Source organism: Ovis canadensis, chromosome 15 (assembly GCF_042477335.2).
Source record: "Ovis canadensis isolate MfBH-ARS-UI-01 breed Bighorn chromosome 15, ARS-UI_OviCan_v2, whole genome shotgun sequence".
Taxonomy (NCBI): domain Eukaryota; kingdom Metazoa; phylum Chordata; class Mammalia; order Artiodactyla; family Bovidae; genus Ovis; species Ovis canadensis.
This window is the reverse complement of record NC_091259.1, coordinates 32,656,165-32,663,020: the sequence shown is the minus strand read 5'-3', so window position 1 is coordinate 32,663,020 and position 6,856 is coordinate 32,656,165. Positions and strand designations below refer to the sequence as shown.

The 6,856-nt window shown below is 50.9% G+C and overlaps 1 long non-coding RNA gene and 1 other non-coding gene across 3 annotated transcripts; both read right to left on the bottom strand.

Annotated features, from left to right (window-relative positions):
* Positions 1–794: 794 nt before the first annotated feature.
* LOC138421166 (uncharacterized) lies at positions 795–6,212 on the bottom strand. 2 transcript variants are annotated; one of them, XR_011249425.1, is made up of 5 exons: positions 5,964–6,212; positions 5,581–5,682; positions 4,914–4,976; positions 1,448–1,737; positions 795–1,103 (listed from the first exon to the last, which is right to left on the bottom strand). It is a non-coding gene; the product is annotated as an uncharacterized lncRNA (long non-coding RNA). The 2 variants fall into 2 exon arrangements; XR_011249424.1 differs by lacking the exons at positions 5,581–5,682; positions 5,964–6,212 and having other exon boundaries at positions 4,914–5,007.
* Positions 6,213–6,685: 473 nt separating this feature from the next.
* Positions 6,686–6,758, bottom strand: TRNAG-CCC (transfer RNA glycine (anticodon CCC)). Its single transcript has one exon. It is a non-coding gene; the product is annotated as a tRNA-Gly (tRNA).
* Positions 6,759–6,856: the final 98 nt, after the last annotated feature.

Below are 6,856 nucleotides of genomic sequence, written 5' to 3'. Positions count from 1 at the left end.
AATATTGATTTATGGCTGTGTTAGGTCTGTTGTGGAGCGTGGGATCTTCGTCCCACAGGGTCCTCACCGTGGCCTGCAGGATCTTCTGTGTCGGCTCTCGGGCTCAGTAGCTGCAGGGCCCAGGCTGCAGGGCCTGGCAGCACATGGAATCTTAGTTCCTCAACCGGGGATCAAACTGAGTCCGCTGCGTGGAAGGTGGATTCATAAGCACTGGATCACTGGGGAAGTCTCCGCATATATTTTTATTTACGCCGTTTCCACTCTGCTTTGAAGGCCCATTCTCACTGTTGCGTGCACATGTGGCCCGTTGCTTCTGACCATGGCTCTTCCTGACTTGCTTCCCCGCATTTGTTATCTACGCCCCAGTAATGGACACTCAAGTCGCCGCTAAATCCCAGCACAACGTTCTGTAGATATCTAGGTCTCTCTATGGACCCGTGTGAGCCTTTCCACGGGGTATATTCCCAGGAGTAGAAATGCTGAGTCCTAAGGTACCACATATTTAATTTTACTAAGAATCACCAGGTTGCCTCCAGCAAGGCTGCACCAGTCTACCTCTCCACCAGCAGTGCGTGGCTTTTGCTGTGTTACCAGACTCACACGCGTGCCTCCAAACCCTACCGCGCTTCTTGAAATGATTGATCTACTGTACCAGTTTTTGCCAGTCTCATGAGAATAAGTGAAGAGGTGTATATAAATACATATATTTTTTGCCTTTCCCCGGTGAGCTTGAGTACATCTAAACATGAGTATGAGTGAGTAAGCTAGGCAACATAACAAACCCCAGATCGCAATGGCTTAACAAAACCATCGACAAAAATGGTTTATTAACAAAAATGCTTATTTTTTGTTCACGTCACAGTGCAGCGTAGCCAGGGTCAGGGGCAGAGCACTACTCCAGGTGGTCAGGCTTCTATTGCACAGCTCTGTCATCTTCTAGGGCCTCAGGGTCCTCTGCTGGATTCTCCGCATACAGCCAACAGGGACCGGAAGAGAGAGCCCTCAGAGAATGGCACTCACGGTGTGCTGCGCCAGGCACAGATGCGGTCACATTCCTCGGGCCAGAATTCAGCCATGGGAAACAGCCTGGGAAATGCAATGCGCTGTGTGCCAAAGAAGAGAAGACATGGAAATTGGTGAGGAATTAGATAATCTCTGCCGTAAGATGTTTATTACTCTGGGGCTTTCCTCATCTGTAAATTCTCTTATCACGTCCCTGTCCTTTTTCCCCTTGGATTTCTTCTTGTCATTCTTGTTCATCTGTATCTTCTAGAAGGTATCAGTTTCTGGTTGGTTTTACCATTGCAAATATTCCAATCTGTCTGCCTGATCACCTTGGCTATTGGGGTCTTTCACCACTCAGGAATCTAATTTTTATATAACCTAGTTAACCAGTTTTTAGCCTTACAGGTTTCATTTTTGCGTTTGTTATTTATTTAGCCCATACCTGGATTCCTCTCTCTTTTAGAAGAATGTTGTTTAGTTTTGGGTGTACCGGATCTTCATTGCTGTGCAGGTCTTTCTCCAGTTGCAGGGAGCAGGGGGTGGGGTGTGCATGGCTCCTCTTGTTGCAGGAAGCATGGTCTCCAGGGTGTGAGGGCTTCTGTGGTTTCAGCCCGTGGGCTTAGTAGTTGCCGCTCCCAAGCTCTAAAGCACAGGCTCAGTGGCTGTGGCGCGTGAGCTTAGCGGCTCCGCAGCATGTGGCGTCTTCCCAGACCAGGATCAAACCTGCGGCTCCTGCACTGGCAGGCAGAATCTTTACCACCAAGCCCCTTGGGAAGCCCAGGTTCCTCTTGAAAGCACCCTGTCACTACTTTCTTTGTCAGTTTCCCCCTCAGTCCCCAATTTGCAGGAGCATCACCTATTAAGAATAGGGACATGGAAGATCCCCCAGGGAAAGACTCACCCAGAGGCTAATTTCCCAGCCTTCTCATCTCTTTCCAGCATCCAGTTTTCCCTAATCCTGTAGGCTCTAGCCTGGAAAAGCTTGGTTCCCCAAAACACATGGAAATGTACAAAAGAGTTCATTCAGGAAGCCTTTTCGACTGGCGGGAGAGGTAGGCAAGAGCCAGGTCTGGAGCCTGAGCCTGTTAAGGTGGTCGCAGCATTAAAGGGTGTGAGGTTGGAACGTTCTCAGACACACCAGAACTTCTTTTAACCTCGCTCCCATGTCATTTCTTTCTTTTTTTCTTTAGTATTTTATTTATTTATTTATTTATTTTTGTCTACACTGGGTCTTTGTTGCTGACTGCGGGCTTTCTCTAGTTGCAGCGAGCGGGGCTACTTTCTTGCTGTGGCACTGACTCTATAGTTGTGGCTCACGGTTTCGTTGCTCTGAGACGTGGCTCGGCTCAGAACCAGGGATGGATCCCGTGTCATGTCTGCCGCACTGGGAGACCGACACTCTACCGCCGAGCACCAGGGAAGCCTCCCATGTTGTCTCGACTTCGGCCTCCTGCTCACCCTTTTCCCTTGCCTGAAAAGCCCTCTCTACCTCTGCTTGGTTAAACCTTCTTATCCTGAACCTGGGCGTTGCTTCCAGGAAGCCTTCTCTGGAAGGCTCCATCCCACCCCCAGAGGGTGAATGCACTTCTGAGTCTTGCACAACGGTCACTGAACTTACCACACTACGTTACGATGGCCATTTGCCTACGTGATCGTGAACTTTTGGAAAGAATATGAATCCAATTCTGTGTCCAATTCCCCTTTGTACTCCGAGCACTAGAGCAAGACCTAATACATGCGGTAACAGCTGTTGGATGGATCTGATGGGCTTACTATGTCCTGGCCACTGAACCTGGCTCTCCTGTCCCAGTTTTGTGGGCTTCGGGGAGGTCTGCATTACTGCAGAGATGCCCCAGAAGAATTCCCTTCCACAGGCCAGCTGGGGTTCCTCTCCCTTGGTGTGTCATCCTGACTACTTAGGCGCCGTCTCTAGTCGGGCTCTGACGCAGCAGATCTGATCAGCTCTCCTGGACCTTAGCCTCGGCTCTCTCGGTGAGGTGGGGCAGTGGGGTAGGGATGGAGGGGGAGGGCCGTCATAATTATATACGGTTAAGTGAAGGTGGTGAAAGTCAGGGTGCTGTCCTGGGAGTGGCCTCCTCTTCCCGATCCCCCCATTCAGCCGTCAGTTTGGACAGGAGAGCAGGCTCAGACAATGAGCCGGCGGTGGACAAGCAAGAGTGAAATAAGAGTCCTCCAGCCCCACTGGCCCTGCTGCCTGCCAAGCTCAAGTCTTGGCTGCCCCCTTGTGTCCACAGAGTGAAGGACAAGGGAAACTTCATCCAAAGCTGGGTTAGGACTGGTCCCCTGCCTCCTTCTCCCCAAGGGCACTCCCCGACACACAGGGACTCCCATTCAGCAGGACCACCTGCCCTGTCCTCCCGAACACCCTCTGCCCCAGTTACTCTCCACAGCATCGCCCTGTTTATTTCCTTCTGGGGCTTCTCACACCGTTGTTTTGGCCCACTCTTTTGTTGCCTGCCACCCTGGTGGCTCAGAGGGTAAAGCGTCTGCCCACAATGCGGGAGACCCGGGTTCGATACCTGGGTCGGAAAGCTCCCCTGGAGAAGGAAATGGCAACCCACTCCAGTATTCTTGCCTCGGACATGACTGAGAGACTTCACTTTCACTTCCCCACCCCTCTCAAGGGCAAGGAGACTGAGGGCAGGGCCTGGTTGGACTCAGTCACTGCATCCCTAGATATAGAACAGGCCCAGCAGGGAGCAGCCGCGCAGCATGCATTTCCTGATCAAGGTTCCCCAGAGATGCCTGATGTCCACCCGTGGTTCCCACCAGGGCCGAGCTGCCTCCTCCTCCTCCTGAAATGCCTTCAACACCCCAGCCCACCCCCGCTCCGCCTCACTGTCTGCCTGGCAACCTGGTATTTATGGTTAGTCCAAGGCTCAGTTTAAACATTGCCTCTTTGGGACAAACATGGACACCAAGGGGGAGGGTGGGGAGGGTGAGATGAACTGGGAACCTCGGATTGACACACACACTATTAATACTATATGTAAAACAGATAACTAATGAGAACCTACTGTGTAGCTCAGGGAACCCTACTCAGTGCTCTGTGGTGACCTAAATGGGAAGGAAATCCAAAAATCTGGGGCTATATGCAAACGTATGGCTTCCGTGGTGGCTCAGCTGGTAAAGAATCTGCCTGCAATGCAGGAGACCCTGGTTCAATTCCTGGGTAGGGAAGATCCCCTGGAGAAGGGATAGCTACCCACCCCAGAATTCTTGGACTTCCCTTGTGGCTCAGCTGGTAAAGAATCTGCCTGCAATGCGGGAGACCTGGGTTCTATCCCTGAGTTGGGAAGATCCCCTGGAGAAGGGAAAGGCTACCCACTCCAGAATTCTGGCCTTAGAGAATTCCATGGACTGGATATAGTCCACGGGGTTGCAAAGAGTCGGACACGACTGAGAGACTTCCACTTTCACGTTCATTTCCTGGGCTTCCCAGGTGGAGCTAGTGGAAAAGAACTCACTTGCCACTGCAGGAGATGTAAGAACCGCGGGTTTGATTGGGAAGATCCCCTGGAAGAGGAAATGGCAACCCACTCCAGTATTCTCGCCTGGAGAATCCCACAGACAGAGAAGCCTGGCAAGCTACAGCCTATAGGGCCGCAAAGAGTCGGACACATCTGAAGCAACTTAGCATGCACGCCTGTATATGTGTAGCCGACTCACTTTGCCATGCAGCAGAAACTAACACAACCTTGTAAAGCAACTATACTCCAATACATTTTAAAAAATATTTATTTATTTATTTGGCTGTGTTGGGTCTTAGCTGCAGCATGTGGGATCTAGTTCCCTGACCAGGGATCGAACCTGAGCCTCCTGCGGTGGGAGCACAGAGTCTTCGTCACTGGACCACCGTAAAAATATTTTTAAAAAATAAACATTACCTCTTCGTGATGTTTTCTTGATCTCCCCTAAACTGGGCATTTCCTTCTGGGTGCTGTCACCTCCTGTAATGGGATCAGAACTGTCTGTGAGCCTGGCAAGGGCAAGAATTATATCAAATTTGTTCTCACACTTTCAGTGCCTGGCAGATGGCAGATGCTAAATAAATATTTATTGACAAACTCTGATTACCCCTGGAGAGACTCGCAGAGCCCAAGGCCCGGAACTGCCCCCCGGGCCTCGCCTCCCTCTGCTTTCCAATAGAGAGCCCACCCTGCAGGCAGCACAAACATCACATCATTCACCCAGCATCTTCCCAAGGCCAGGTTTTGTAACAGGATTGTTTCCTCCAGGGGAAATGCCTTTCCAACCATCTCCCTCCTTTATAATGCATCTTGGCTGCTCTTCCACCTGAAAACTTCCTTGGTTCTAGAGCAGGAACCGATCCTTCCTTCATCTCTGCTTCTCATCACTATTCCTCTTCCCAGTTAATTCTGCCTTGTCCTAGGGCCCTGTGTCAGCTCAAAGGGTGCTTAGCAGAAGTGTGAAGCCTGTTGTCTCAGCGAATTGTAAACCCTCCCCTGTCACTAGCTCTGTCTCACACACATTAAAAAGCGTTAGTCACTGAGTCGTGTTTGACTCTTAGCCACCCCACAGACTGTAACCCACCTGGATCCTCTGTCCGTGGAATTCTCCATGCAAGAATTCAGGAGCGGGATGCCATTCCGTTCTTCAGGGGATCTTCCTGACCCAGGGATGGAACCGGGTCTCCTGTTTTGTAGACAGATTCTTCACCACATGCGCCCCCATGGAAATCATGAAGCCACTCACATGCCCACTCACAGGCGGCCCATGAAGCATATATGGTAACCTGCTGCTCGTGTCAGGAAGCCAACAGCTCCTGATGTGAAAGCTCGTGTTAACTAACACCAGGGCCCCGGAAAAATATTGCCCAGCTACATGCCCACACTTCATGCAGGGAAGCAGAGACTGGGCACCTCAGTCCTGCCAAGAACACCCACCCCAGACACTCTCCCCATATGCCCACCCACCTGCTCTTTGCCTAATGCTTTCCTAGCCCAGCTCAGCTTTCTGGCCAGATACCCCAGTGGATACTTGGAGCTCGCCCTGGATGGGGTGTTAGCACTCAGCCTCTGGGTCTGTCGACTTGCAGGCAAGTTCTAGGAGATAGTCTTGATCTAAACCCAGCCTCTGGGAGTCAACCTCACTGATCACTCTTGTGGTGGTTCCATGGATAGATGTGACCCACCTCTACTACCATGATCAGCACACACACACACACACACACACACACACACACGTGTGCACATGCCCACATACACAAAAAATATACCCCAGATACACACACATGGAGTAGAATGTGATCAAGGGCTTCAATGTTGCAACCACGTTTAGCGTGAGGACCAGCCCTAGGCAAAGGTTCTGACATTACAGTGTCCAGCTGGACGCAGGCACTTGACAAATATTTGCTGAATGACTAAATTGCTTGCTTGCCCACCTCCAATGCCACCCATCGCCACTGATTTGACACTCGTCCTCCCACTCTGAACACTGGCCTGTTCTCCCATACCACATGTATTAGCAGTCCCTCAAGGGACAGAGCCTCAATCTTGGAACCCAAGTGTCTTCAATTTTTCTTTTCTTAATTAATTAATTAATTAATTAGGCTGCCCAAGGTCTTAGTTGCAGGACGTAAGATCTTCAATCTTCATTGCAACATGCAGGATCTTCAGGTGGAGCATGTGGGATCTAGTTCCCTAACCAGGGATTGAACCCGGACCCTCTGCATTGGGAGTGCAGAGTCTTAGCCAGTGGACCACCAGGGAAGTTCCTGTCTTCAGTTTTTCTTGAAGTTCACCCAGCACAGTATGTTGTCTCCCCTCTGGGTCTCAGTACCTGTACCAGAAGCTCCTGCCCTTCACCG